The sequence below is a fragment of the Embiotoca jacksoni genome, unplaced genomic scaffold (genome assembly GCF_022577435.1).
Source record: "Embiotoca jacksoni isolate LCO1_2020_lvr unplaced genomic scaffold, fEmbJac1.0.p SCAF_93, whole genome shotgun sequence".
NCBI classification, from domain to species: Eukaryota; Metazoa; Chordata; class Actinopteri; family Embiotocidae; genus Embiotoca; species Embiotoca jacksoni.
The window spans coordinates 158,235-174,016 of record NW_027185451.1 but is presented as its reverse complement, the minus strand read 5'-3'; positions in this window follow the sequence as shown (position 1 = coordinate 174,016).

The window sequence follows — 15,782 nt, the reverse complement described above, 5'->3', positions numbered from 1 at the left end:
ATTTCTTATTCAAACCAGTAGAATTAAATGAAAATAAATCGGGAGTGCTGCTGCTGCTGCATTTGCCTTAATTTTTTAATGAATTTTATCTACCGGCTGAGGTTAGTCTGTCCAACCCTAATCCCCTAAAAACTGTGACACTGTGTATTGTGAACAAAACAACGTGGCACTATGGGGAAAAAGCTGTTCCTCAGCCTGTTTGTCCGGGTTTTGATTGTTCCGTATCTTTTTCCTGATAACAGGTGAACAAGCAGACAATGTCCTGGGTGTGTGATGTCTTTGCAGATGTTGCTGGTTCTCTTCTGGAGGCGGTCACCATACACAGGGTCAGGTCAGGGAGTGCATGCCAGCTCCTTTGCTGATTTCTTATTCAAACCAGTAGAATTAAATGAAAATGAATCGGGAGTGCTGCTGCATTTGTTTTATGAGATACTAATCTCCCGGTTGAGGTTAGTCTGTCCAACCCTAATATATGACGTAAAAAACAATGTAATGATTTGCAATGTAAACCCATATCTAATTAAAAAGAAAAAAGTCAACATATCAAACGTTGAAACTAAGAAATGTTATTGTTTTAATAAAACATATTCCCATTTTGAATTTGTTGAAAGCAAAAAGTAAAAAAAAAAGAAGCTGTACAAGGGCAATAAAGACGCGAAAAATTCTCAAAAAAAATATTTGTTAGAACATCTCACAACTTATTAAGTTAATTGGCAACAGATCAGTAACATGATTGGGAAAAAACAGCATCAAAGGCAATGTCTCTCAGTAGTGAGGATGTGGAGGGGTTCAATCTAGAAGTATTTTCTGGATTTCATCATCTATGTTACATAATATCAGAAAAAGATTCAGAGAATCCGAGTAAATCTCTGTACATAATGGATAACACTAAAAAAACAATATTAGATGGCTTTGATCTTCGGGCCCTCAGGCGGCGCTGCATTAAAAATCCAGCCACAGATCTGTAGTGGAAATCACAGCTTAAGAACAATTGTGAAAACCATCATCTCTGAACAGAGTTCGTCGCTGCATCCACTAATGCTGGTTAAAACTACCACGCTGAGATAAAACCATAATTAAACATGATCCAGAAGTGCCACTGCCTTCTCTGGGCCCAAGCTCATTTAGATGGACTGAGGCAAAATGGAAAACTGTCTAAAGATGCAATGAATCAGAATTATAAATTCTCCGGGCTAAAGAGTAAGAAGGATAAATATTTCTACAGGCTATTAATAAAGTCACATGTGAAGTGATAAAAACCGCAGACTTTGTGCACACAAAACACACGTCGGGTAAAACATTGACATACCGAGACTGAGCTTCTCTGACTCCAGTCTTTATTTTACAAAAGGTAAATAATGTGCTGAGAGACACAGTAAAACATCTCTGCAGGAATAATGTGGTTCATCTTTCTGGGAGTTCTTCTCACAGGGTCAGCAAGCATCTAAACAGGAAGACAAACGCATATCGGTATTCAAAGAAGATTTTGTGTTTGTGTGTCTATGTGTGTTTGTTGGTGTGTGTAGCACATGACATCATTAACCTTCGTGAGTAAGTATTTCAAGTTCTGTCTCTTGATCAACATCAGCATCTGAGTTCCACATGATTTTGTTCCGACTGGTTGGCGAACATGTGACCTAAAACTTGACCAGAGAAACATCACGTTTTTGGGGAATAGAAAGAAGTCGCAGGTCCTGAAAGTAGGACGTCCTGAAAGACGATTGTGTTGTAGCAGGCGAGAAACACACCGAGTGGCTGGGTGATCATCGTGAAGAACCAAAGATCCATCGCGCTACAGTTCAGGTGGTTTTCACCCAGAAAACTCAAAACGTCACAGTAGAACTCGATGTTGACAATCTGACTCTGCAGGACAAATTCACTTCACGGTGCACAACCCCGTTAATGTCAAAGAAAAAACCAGCTGGATGCTCCAGACCTTCTTCGGTCTTTGACTTTGAAGTTCTGCTGAAACGTGAATGTCGACCGGGTCTCTGTTGACGATTTCCAGAGTTTGGTTCAAAATGTAACGTGTGCTCTCTCATCAAGTCCTCGTTGAAATCACGAATGCACATCAACAACCTGCGAAACGTTGATGAAGCGTTTTAACTTGGAATAATTATTCATGAAAGTTAGAGCTTACTGCTGCAGTGTTGAGGCCATTTATACCCAAGTCTCTGGACTTTTTAACTGCCCCTCGTGTTTATATCTATTTCATGGGTCTTCTGTGTCTGCTTCTTGGGTGGTTTCTTCAAGGTCAATTTAAAGTCAGTCACACCCGGCTTAGCAAGTACTGCACGCAACTAAAAAAGAAAAAACATAATCGTCAAGGTGTCTTGTTTTGTTCTCTTGTTCTGTTTTTTTCCCTTATTGCTCTTTATTTCTCTCTTTCACACACACACACACACACACACACACACACACACACACACACACACACACACACACACACACACACACACACACACACACACACACACACACACACACACACTCAGACACACACTGTAATGCATAGTTTTTGCATCCTTTCTTTAAATATCCAAATGGTTCACCTGACAAAGGTGACCTTTACAATGTTTGTTTATCAAATGTTAACTTAGGTTTATAGCTCAAGTGGTTGCAAAGAAAAAGATATAAAAACACAAGCAATCATGCCTCTAAATCGGGGACAACCGTAGACAGACGATTTATGGTTTCAGGTTTTATTTATCTGTCCGTCCCGATCCAACGAACGCAATTCCTCAAGATCAGGGTATTTCCTCGGTCTTGGCACAAACATTGCTTTGGTCCCAAGGGTGAATTGATTTGATTTTGGGGGTCAAAGGTCACTCTGATCTCACATCTGTGCTATTATTGTAACACTATATTTCAAAAAACACGTGTGACCATAACTCAAATTCATACGTTAATTATAACAACATTTCCATCAAATGTCTAATAGACTAAAATGACATTTTGTAACCAAAAGGTCAAAGTTCAACTTTACTGTTCCACTGAGCTATCTAATGATCCAATGTCATAATTCAGGAATATAATGGGAGATCACTGTTCTTGAGAAATGCCAGAAGGATTAATGATATCTGATAATTCTTTGAAAAGGTAAAACTAGTGAAGTGATTGGATGTTGACGTGAATGTTTTGAGTGATTTATGTTCTTCTTCAGTCCTTCTTTAGTATATCTAAATATATATTAATAGAAGATATGCTCAGGTTTAAAATCAAGTGTTTCAACTGTTAGCAGCATATTTCCCATCATCAGATTCACTCATTTTGTTTTTTTCCTGCATTTCATCGTGCACATATTTAAATATGCAAAAATGAGTTTGGCAAAGGTCGTTCCACCAGAGGGCAGCAAAACACTACATCTCTGTCTGAAGTTTAGTTACAGATCAAATGTGCAAGATACGTCATGTAATTCTTCACAAGAGTGTCATATCATCTTGTTCACTTTATTCATTTTTTTCCTGAGCAAGATTCATTTTGCACAATTTTGAAAAGACAAATATTACAAGGATGAAAAAAAGATACCATACAGAGCAGAGAAAGGCAAAAAAGTAAATGAGCCAATTGAAAACCGCCACCCAGGTAATGTTTAAAGTTCACAAAGTTATAGAAAACACAAAGGATATACAGTACAGAAATAATATGACTACATTAAACTAATGAAAATCAAATAAAAACAAAATGTTTATGACAACGTTGATGAAGCGTTTTAACTTGGAATAATTATTCATGGAAGTTAGAGCTTACTGCTGCAGTGTTGAGGCCATTTATACCCAAGTCTCTGGACTTTTTAATTGCCCCTCGTGTTTATATCTATTTCATGGCTCTTCTGTGTCTGCTTCTTGGATGGTTTCTTCCAGGTCAATTTAAAGTCAGTCACACCCGGCTTAGCAAGTACTGCACGCAACTAAAAAAGAAAAAAGATAATCGTCAAGGTGTCTTGTTTTGTTCTCTTGTTCTGTTTTTTTCCCTTCTTGCTCTTTATTTCTCTCTATCACACACACACACACACACACACACACACACACACACACACACACACACACACACACACACACACACACACACACACACACACACACAAACACACACACATTTTTCACTGTATCCTTGCAAAGACCCTTGTTGATAACACTAACTTGAACCCTTACCTGAACTTAACCTTTGAGGGATTGAGGACAGGTCAAAATGTCCTAACAATGTATAAAAGTCCTCAGAGAGAAATTGGTCCTTCCAAGGTGATCAATACAAACCCCTTCCCACACACACACACACACACAGACACACACGTTTGTATGGCTAACTTTGTTAGGATTTTCACTGATAAAATTCATTTCCCGAGTCACGAAACCACGACACCTAAGGTCCTAATTGAAACCTAATAATAACCTTAACCCTAAAAGAAGTCACTCTGTAAGGTTTATGTGGATCTGTTGGCAGAAATATAATATAATATGTTTAATTATGTGTGTAATAGTATATCACCTGCAATTTTCAAAAAAAAGTGTTTTCTTCGAATGAGCTCTGCATATCTGTATACAGAGTAGGACCTCTCCCCTATAGCCCACCATGTTGAACTGCCATGTTTCTACAGCAGCTCTGAAGGGAGAAACCAAGGGGGGCGTTTTATTTATTTTTTATTTTTTTAGAGTTTCATGGCCACTTTCCATTCTCTTATACCCTTGGAAGGTGAGGCCACGGGTTTTCAGTTGGTTGCAATCTGCAAACTCACCAGTAGTTGGCACTAAATCCTGCACACTGCTCCTTTACCCCTCCAGCAGCCCTTTAAATGAACTTGAGAAAGTCAGGACCGACAAAAACATCCACAATCATAAAGGTAGTTTTACTAGTACACACCACACACACACACACACACACACACACACACACACACACACACACACACACACACACACACACACACACACACACACACACACACACACACTGCACCTGCTGCTGCAGGCTGGCACTGCTGACTGGGTCGTCCAGGGTTGTGTTGGACTGGATTGTCATCCTCACCACAGTTTTCCGTGATTTGTGAACAGGATCTCAAAGAGCAGGTGGACATTTCAGAATAAAAAAACACAACATCTGACAAATACTTGGTCAAGATGAAGTATGAGTTCAATGGAAATTAGCACTTCTCAATATATCTCAAATATATACCCAAACTCCGTTAAACTTTTAATAATACGTGATGAACTATCCAAAAAGTAAGAACATTTAAACCTAAATTCAAAACAAAGCCCATATTTTGCTGCTACTCTTTACATTCATGAATAACAATTGAACTACTTAATTCAAAGGTTCACTCCAGACACATTTTAAAACCTAAGGAACTCTTCTTTGAATGGTGTTTACTACTAAAACATGAAATTGCCCTCCTTAAGAATTAAAATCACGTCTACTTTATTGAACAGTCCTGTTCAGGCTGATGGAACCGTGATTTATATTGAAGATATCTGGTCACCAAGTATCATGGAGACCAGGGAGAACTAATTTGTGCACGAGTCAATAATTTTTGCTCTTCTTTGAGCATAAAGCACCACCTTCATGACTTTGTCTTTCACCCTTCACACTCACGTACGGTTTTTTGTTTTTTTAAGTGATTAATTTAATAAAAGCTCACCTTTGGGGATCTGGCACAACTCCTCAATGACTTCTTCACTCGTCACATCTGGTTCCATCACATCTGTCTCCATCACATCTGGTTCCGTCACATCTGTCTCCATCACATCTGGTTCCGTCACATCGGGGATATTTGCCGCACAAATTAATCATTGGTTGGCGCAAATTATGAAATCAAAATCACTATTATTAAATAAAACTTACACAGCAGTCATGTCCCCCTCCTCACACCCCTCCATTATACTTCCCAGTAATTTGCAAATTAAGTTAATTATCTGTGTTAGCTCAGGCTGTGACGATTAGTCGATCGGTAGAAAAATAATCCGCAAGTAGTTCTCATTTAAGTAAGTTTTAAATTAAACAATGCAAATGCTCTGCAGTTTCAGCTTATTTATTTTGAGGATATTAATAGAATTTTAACAAAGTAAATCCAACATCTTTTAATTATAGATTGTTGGTCACATTGGGCTTCAGGAGAATGTGACATTTTTCACTGTTTTATTGTTTTTATTGACTAAATGAGAAAACAATCAGCAGATTAATTAATAAAGAAGATAAGCGCAGCCTTGGTATCGACCAGCAGCAGTCTCTGTTTTTATACCAATCCAAAGTTAGAGATGTCACATGACTGCCCCATACCGTTTAATTGGCAAGTGTAGAAATGGCGGCAAGCGCCAAAAGAATCCAAAATATTTCCAGAATAAAAAACAAGAAGCTTGTAATGTTCGGTATATCTTGAAGGCTGTGTGTAATAAATCATCTGTGCACATGCTACCTCTGGTTTATGAATGTTTCAGTGATTCACACCTTGGTAGCAGAAGAAAGGGTACGTCGAGTTGCACGGCTCGTCAGTCCACTTCCCATCTCTCACCACTATGGCAGCACAATTGTCTTCTTCGTTCACGTTGTCCGGTCGTCCATCTTGCCAGTTATGGAATGTGTTGCTTCTGTTGGTGTCGGACCAGTACCACTCTGAGTCGCTCTGATACAGTCCTATCCAGGCCTTGTCTGTGTACCCTCCAGTCGTAGCGTTTATCACTGCGGTGATGTTGTCCTGGAGAGGCGTTTGGGCAAACGCAGTGTACTTCAAAATGCAGTCTTCTTGTGCCTCATCCCAAGTCTTATTCTCACTGACAAAGTGGACGGTGTTTTCAGAGGAAGTAGAGGGGACACAGAAACCTGAGGAGAGAATTGGATTTATTATAATATAGTATGTCCACGTAGTTTTACTATGAAATAGAAATCAATATCCTCTATTTGTTTTTGGATGAGTTCCTATAAAGACCTATTTTGTTTCTGCAGTTATAGCGTCCCTTAAAATCAGACTTGGTACGATGGTATTAGAAAATAAATGACAAACCGTAGAGATGTCAAAAAGTTCACACCTTTAGGTGAGTAGCAGTAACACGAATGGGTCCCACTACTTTTTACATAGATAAGAAGTTGAATGACAATTTTGAATGTTTGCCATAAATTTCAGTTTGCGTTAGGTATCACGTGACCTTAGCTATATGTTTTACTGCAGTTGAGCTCTTAACCATCCAGCAAATGCTTAAGATAATGAAGACAAGTTGGAGCTAAAAGGCATTGCATCAAACAGAATAAATTAATTAAATGAGTTAAATTTGTTATACGCATAGAAAGCATTTGTTTAGCTAGTATTGTAAATTACAATTATAAAAAAACACCAGCAATATAAAGTGTAACAGAAGATGTGTTTTGTCTGTTTGTGCTGCACACTAATGGCTCGTACTGATTTGGACTAACTGGAGCCCTCAGATGTCAGTTAAAGGAGAATTATTGCTTGTCTGTTCCCACCTCTGTTGTAACAATTCAGGCAAGAGAGGACAAAACAACGCATCCCAGGATAAAAACAGCAATACAGAATTATTCCTTTGCTGAACTAATGCTGCCTTTAAATGGAACTCATGAGTTTGTGGTTATGACATGGGAAGTCGTGTTCACCTTGGCAATTAAGTGATTAAGTCGCTTAATCTTCACAACCGTGATGTCACCCATTGGTTTGTAACCTGCCATTATGAAGCCTGGAGTTCTGCATTTTGGCCGGTTGCCATCTTGGTAGTTAAGAGCCAGAAATGACCATATTTGGACCAGCTGGGGAGGAGTGAGGGGGGGGATCTGACTCAATCTGATTGGACACCTGGCGACACTACTCCCCGCCCACAGATAGTGGAAACCTGACTGCACCACAAGCCTGTCAATCAAATAGACATCCCAATAACACGTCTTTTTGAGGCCTAATATCTAATTCATGACGTGACTATTTTCAAATGGACCTTCAAAAAACGAATAAGAGAGATGGTCTTCAGGAAACTATGCCATATGAACTTGCTGAAAAAATGTTTTTCATTAGAGAAGTTGAATGGGATTCGAAGGAGCCAGTGACTTTTTGGAACCAACCTCTAGTGGCCCTCGGCGGTATTGCACATAAGGGCATTTCCATATTGGCCTCATATTTCAGACCAGAAAATGGGGGCGTTCAAAGACTATTCTCGTGAAAACGGTGAACAGGACGTTTTTGAACGATCGAAAGTCTGACTGTGGTTCGTAATGTATCATCTATAAATCATGACAGAAATCACATCTCACCTGTGAGCAGGAGGATCACAAACATGCTGACTTCGATTAACTGTGGATGCAATAAAGTGAACAGAATAATGCACTTTTTGACAGCTGACACAGATCCTTTGTATGTTCACAGAATTATTACATACAGCTGAATAATAATATATATGTCCTTTGATTATGAGACGCGAGTAAACATTTGGCACAATGAGACTTCATTGATTTTGTCACAGTAAACACGTTGCCATCGGCTGCTAATTGTTTTTGATTTTTTTTTGGAGGATTTAATCCAGACACGGTGACGCTGGTTTTAGCTCGTCAACTGCACAGAACTGGAAAAACCTATCCCAAGGATCTGACACTTATTCCAGCACCTTTCGATTCAAATCCAAAACATATGTTTACTTTTCATTGCCATTGCCCTTTTAAAATCAGACTTTTTCAGTTGTGTCTGCTGTTTTATAATTGACAGATCCTTTGTGTAAAAAAGTCACAAAAACAGTTATATAGTTTATTTAAAAAAAAATTCAACAGATCTTTCTGTCTTTGTCAGTTAATGTTCTTATCTAACCTTTTGCTGTATTTTTGTGATTTCATCTGAGCACTTTAATGACAAATTGAAACTCTGACTTGATTAGAAAGTAGAAGAACAAGAAATCCTTTTAATCCTGTGGTATTTCAATTTCAACAAGCTTTGGATTTATGGCTGATTCTGCTCTTTTCAGATCTGTTCTTATATAATGTTGCATAGCACCAATACAAAAGAAGGAAAAAAAAAATGGTGTTACAAAGATTATTATAATTATATCATCACGTAGATATCAGCTTACCGAACTTGAAATGTCTTCAGTTGTCAAACACAAGCAGCTGTCCTTCGTCTTCAGTGTTTGTCTACTTTTTTTATGTGTGAGGGTGTTTTTATAGGATAATGCAAATAAGTATTGTGGACAGTTGAAGGATTGACTTTAAAGGAAAGAGACTGGTTGACAAAATGTGTGACACGTCCTCTTTGTGTTAAAAAGAAGTGCAAGTCACAGGCTTCTGGAGACTTTTAGAGATATTATTATATCCTTCCCCTGATTCATTTCCTGACACTTACATTGTTGTTGTTTTTTTCAGACTTAAGGGTTTTTTTCCTGACATGCATTCTGAATATTTATACACAGATGTGGGGCTTTCTAAACTATTGCTGCAAAAAAATACTGTTGCTAGGCAACGGCAACATGGACAGTTTTTAGAAGCTTCAGAGGCTAACAATTTAGCAAGCTAACATGAGTTTTTTTTTTCAGTTAAAATTACGTTCATATTGTCTTAAAGTGTGCAAAGACCAAACATGATGAAGAAAGTAAGCTTCACTGTCAGTTTATGATCCAATGCACCTGCACACGAGAGGGCAATTTATTTGCATTCATAGCTCCTCTAATGTACCGTTCAAATGCAAAAGACCACACTATGTCAACTCAGATCGCATGATGATGGAAAACATTTAAAAGTATAGGTGAGTATCAAAGCATGTAAACCCGGTTGAACAAAGGTTAAAAAGTTCCAAAACATCTTAAACAACGTTCAAATCAAGTTGTTGTTTTTTTGTTATTATCTCAGTTAGAATTTATAATAAAAAAAATGGTATCTGAATTTTTTGCTCTCTGAATAATTCATGTAATTTGCTTTATATATGTTGTACATTTTAAGCTCTAGCTGGCCTCTGGAGTTTCATTGGAAACATTTATTTTTACATCCACTGTTACCAAATCTGATCGTGTGGACATCCTTGATATTTCCCTCACGCTTCGACACATGGTCGAAAACTCCTGACCTGCAGTCATTGTGTTTTTATCGGTTGTGATTTGGTTTATTGTTTCAAGTAAATTTTCTGGAACCCGAGTGCTGAAAAAACAGTCGGGTGGGTTTTAAAATTCAGGAATTTGCATTCAGAGCTCCACAAATTATTCATTCAAATAACTGATTGCATAAAGTCAACAATCCGCTTGGATCTAATGGCGATGGAAATGTGGTGATGTGTTGAGTGAAATCCTCATCCACTTGAATATCCAGGCAAGCTGACCTAATACAAGTTTAGTTGCCCTAGTATTTCCATGCCTCTAAATCGGGGACAACAGTAGCCAGACATATTGTATTTTCAGTATTTGTTAATTATGACAAAATTTCCCTCAAATGTCTAATAGACTAAAATGAAACATTGTAACCCAAAAGTCAAAGTTCAGCTTTACTGTACCGCTGAGCTATCCAATTATCCAATGCCATAACTTGGGAAAAGAATGGGAGATCGATATTTTTGAGAAATGCCAGAAAAACTATTGATATCTGATAATTATTTGAAAAGGTAAAACTAGTGAAGTGAACACTACATCTCTGTCTGAACTTTAGTTGCTGATATAATGCGCAAGATACTTCATGTAAGTCTTCACAAGAGTTCCATATCATCCAGTTCGCTTTATTCATATTTGTCCTGAGCAAGATTAATTTTGCACAATTTTGAAAAGACAAATATTACAAAGGTGAAAACAAGATACCATCCAGTGCAGATAAAGGCAAAAAACTAAATGAGCCTATTGAAAGCTGCCAGCCAAGTAATATTTAAAGTTCACAAAGTTATAGAAAACAAAAATGATACACAGTACAGAAATAATAGGACTACATAAAACTAATGAAAATCAAATAAAAACAAAATGTTTATGACAACAACATCAAAAACAATAATATCAATAGAAAAGCAAAAAATGTGAGTTTGATGATGGATGAGAGTGTATGTTCATATGTGCATGTGATGTGTATGTTACAGTTACAAAACAGCAGTTAAAAGTTTTTTTTAATCACATTTTAAAGCATTTTATAGAGAAACAGCTTCTTGCCAAATGGGAAAAGCCAAGTTGGTACCCTGATTATATCATATCTGAGTCAAGTCAGCAATTGAGGTTAAGATAAGTTAAGATGACAACATGTTTTGTTTTACAGTATTATTTACTGGAATTGGATATCCAAAGCATCTATCTACATTAATCATAGTTCCATGTATTCTACCTTTATAGCTTGTAAATTATACCCATCACCCAGGATGTCTTCATCCATTGGCTTCATCATTCTCTTCCCCTTGTTTTCTTTTTTGGGTTGAATCTTCCACCTCAGTTTGAAGTCATTCAGTAGAGTCTTGTTGGTTATCACTGCACCTAGCTGGAGGAAATAAAAGTGACAGTACTGTTAAAGTCAGAGGTCTCCAACCTGTACCTTGTGAACTACCAGTAGCCCGCGACCCAGTTCTGAGTAGATTGTGGAAGGTTGAAACAACATGCAGTGTATCTCTTCTATAGACTTTCTTGAACTGGTCACCCAGGTATATTGACGGCCGGCCAAGTATCTTCGATCAAATTCAGCGTTTCTTTATTCATTTATTTATAATCTGTCAGGGAGAACGACGCTATCAAGATGATGATTTGAACATCAAAGTCATCTATCTACATTAATCATAGTTTCATGTATTCTACGTTTATAGCTTGTAAATATTACCCATCACACTGGATGTCTTCATCCATTGGCTTCATCATTGTCTGCTCCTTGTTTTCTTTTTTGGGTTGAATATTCCACCTCAGTTTGAAGTCATTCAGTAGAGTCTTGTTGGTTATCAATTCACCGAGCTGAGAGGGAATAAAAATTTCACAAGTGAACACTAACTTCATAAAGCAGAAACTAATTAAAGGAGTAATGTAACATAATGTACAATTAATACATTGTTTATGTCCTTTTATTTTTTGCTGTTAGAAAACAGTTTTACGTAACGGATGAGAGTTATTAGAGTAAATAATCAAGGCTGTTTTGATTGTTATGCCTCCGCATCCGTGATAGTCAAAGCTGGAGATGTTATGTTTTCGGGTTGTCCCTCTGTCCCTCCCGTTGTCAACTTGTGGGGATTTCTTCAAATTCAGAAAAAAAGGTTTGTTTTGGTACCAAGGCTGAACTGATTAGATTTTTGGAGGTTAAAAGTCAAGGTTACTGTAAACTCAATTTGAACCATTGTCATTAAAAGGATATCTCAGAAACGGCTGAATTGAACTTTTTCAAATATAACACAATTACTCACTTGGCATCAAAGCTCAGGATCACTGTGACTTCACGTCTTCCTCATTCTTGTGAATGTAATATTTCAGGAATCCTTAAAGGGCTTTTTTCAAGGTTGGCACAAACATTCACTTAGACTCTAGGATGAACTGATACGATTTTGGGGGTCAAAGGTCAAGGCCGCAGTCACCTCACACGGACTCATACTCATGAGCGAAGGTAACTGTGACCTCATTAAACACCCTTTTGACCAAAACTCAATAATTCATACCCTGGTTATGACAACATTTCAATCACATTCCTAATAAGAGGAAATTATTACTATTCTTATTTGTCTATTATTGAGCACCAAAACGAGGAGCAGAAGAGCAGAACAGAAGTCTGATGTCTGATATTGAAGTCCAATATCTGAAACTTGACGACTACAGTATGAAGTGTAAACATGACGCCTGAAACCTTCACACTGAATCCTATCATCTGATGTGGAAGTCTGGAGGATGGTCCAGAATTGTTTCTGTGATTTTGCATGAGAGAACCAGAGAATATGGGAGTGAGATTTACCTTCTGTAGGATCTGAGCCTGAATAAATGGATCTGAAAGATCAGCAGTAGAGTGAATCTTCATCCTCATCGTTGTCTTCTTCACTTCTAGATCTGGACAGTCAAACAAACACATGATCACAAACCAGGGATAGAGTAATTATTGCATTTAAAGAAAAAATGAGATAAATATATTTACAAGGTTTAAATTTCTTTTCACCTTTATAGCACCAGAAGGAGTATTCGTTGTTACAGTTCTCATCATGCCAACTATGGTCTAAACCCTCCATTGCACAGTGCTGGAAACCAGCATAGTTATTAGGTTGTTCACCAATCCAGTTTCTGAAGGAGCTGTTGGTCTTGTCCGACCACCTCCACGGTACCCGGTACAAACCAATCCACACTTCATTATTTGACTTAACTGACATCACCTGTGTGTTTTCCTGATCATTCTCAATCGTAGCCAGGTCTGTGTGGTGTGTTCTGCAGTACGTCTGGGCATCCTCCCATGTCACTGCATTGGTAATTAGAGTATATGTTTTCTGTCCCGAAAAATTTACAGCTGCAACAGAAGAAAAGTAAAGCTAGTGTGAGATGAACCATAGCAGTAGTTGTGTGAAGTTGTTGGTGTTTGAAAACATACATTTGGGTTATCTGGAGATGAGTGGTTATGAAATTATATTTCCACATTAAGAACATACAGAAGTACTTAAGCACAGACAGCCTGATCACCAGTGTGCAGCCATAAAGAGCAAAAAAAAAATAAATAGGACTTTTGACATTGTGTTACTTCCTGTCTTTGTAGAATCAGCCATTATCAACTATATGTTGTATGCTTAACTTGAAATTAAGTATAATGTGTCATTACACCGTGATATCATTGAAGGTGCTATATACCACTCACTTTGACCAGATCCAAACAATCTCAAAACTTTCAGCAACAGAGAGCAGTTTCATAGAAACACAATATAAATGCAAAATGTTTCTTACCTTGGTAACAAACAAAATATCTTGTTTTCTTGCAATTAAGATCATTCCATGTTCCATTGCCATGCATCGTGACACAGGCTTCATTTCCAACATAATTATTCGGCTCTTCTGGTGTCCACTTTTGGTAACCAGTTGTACTTGTTTTACCAGTCCCCGACCATCTCCAGGAGTTTGCATCATTGCCCATAACTCCTCTCCAGGATTTTGGGTCATCAGTCAGTCCGATCCATGCAAATCCGGTCTCATCACTAGGCCTGTTTAGCCTGTTAATGTCATCCAAGTTTTCAAAGGTCGCCAGGTCGGTGTGTTTCACTCTGCAGTAATGCTGTGCATCTGTCCAGTTCATTTTTAAGTTGACATGGTGGTATTCACGAAAGTTGTCAGGAGAGCAGGAAGTGAGGCCAAATCCTGGAGGTTGAAGATAGAGAGCATATTTAACTGTGAAACACTGAAAATCGTATTCTGAATGGTTCGTCTGAATAATTTTAAAATCCTCTTTATTTAAAAATACTAATATGTGTATGATATATTACCGTAATTTCAGGACTATTGAGCGCACCTGAATATAAGCCGCACCCACTGAATTTAAAAAAAATAAATTATTTTGAACATAAATAAGCCGCACATGTCTATAAGCCGCAGGTGCCTACTGGTACATTGAAACAAATGAACTTTACACAGATTTTAACGAAACACGGCTTGTAACAAAAATAAAAATTTCAGCGTGACGGATGATTCGCCTTTCCTGTTGACAGTCCGAGTGAGAGGCAGGTCAAAGGTCAGAGGAACCTCATCCATATTTATGATGTCGTGCGGGCCAATGGTATGCTCCGCTATCTTTGCATCAGTGAATATGCGGAAGTTTGAAACTTTTTCCTCGTAGTCGGGAGGGAGCTGCTGACACAGACTCGCCCGTACCCTGATGGACAGGCCTTTACGTCTCATAAATCTGAGACACCACGACGGTCCACCTCTAAAATCCTCAAACTTCATTGCGGTGGCGATTGTTTTGGCTTTCAGTCGGATCTGCACAGTTGAAACACCTCGGCCGTCTGCTCTCTCTGTGTTGAGTCAGCTCTATTTCCTTTTCCAACAGCCATATCTAATCGCCTTCAACTTGAAAGCTGCATCATGTGCATTTCTTCGTGTCTTTGCCATGATGAGGGTGACAAAATGACTACCGTAATCAGAATGATGGGAAGTTTGAGCGCGCTCGATTTAATCTAAACAGTAAACTAAAAAGTTACATTGCTTCACCTTAACCCGTTCGGCAATTTCATTGGTCTAATGAAAGCTTCATGCCACCAAAAAACTGAGCACCGTCACAGAATGTGTTTTTTTGCTCATTTTTTTGGCGGCATGAAACTTGTGAAAGCGGGGAAAATCCATAAATTAGCCGCGTCATTGTTTAAGCTGCGAGGTTCAAAGCGTGGGAAAAAAGTAGCGGCTTATAGTCCAGAAATTACGGTACTTTACTGTTTGAGGTATTTCCAAGTACACAACCCCGTGCAACACTATCATTTGCTGTGTTCTAAATCACGGTCTCCAATGAGTACACTCATGAAATAAAAAGATTAATAAATTAAATATTTCTTAACTTTTTCTCTGAAAATATGAGCCACTATTCCAGCGTGGCCATACAAGATTTTTTAATCATGTATTACAAAGTCGTTCTAAAACACCATATTTTTGTCCTTAGACCATGGCTGGATTAACGTGATAAAAAGGCTTTACGATCGTCTGTATATATACCCGACTGCCACCAGTTTCCCATGTGAACTGCTAACAGACCTCCCAAGCCATAACCAATCATAATATGTTGTAGTTTGTGGTCATTTGAATAAACACAACTTTATGTGAGAATATGTTTACAGACAATTTCACGCGCCGTATCTCAACGACTCTGGTATGGATGTGAAGACAAAATGTTTTTCTAAACTGAAGACACATTTAAATGTG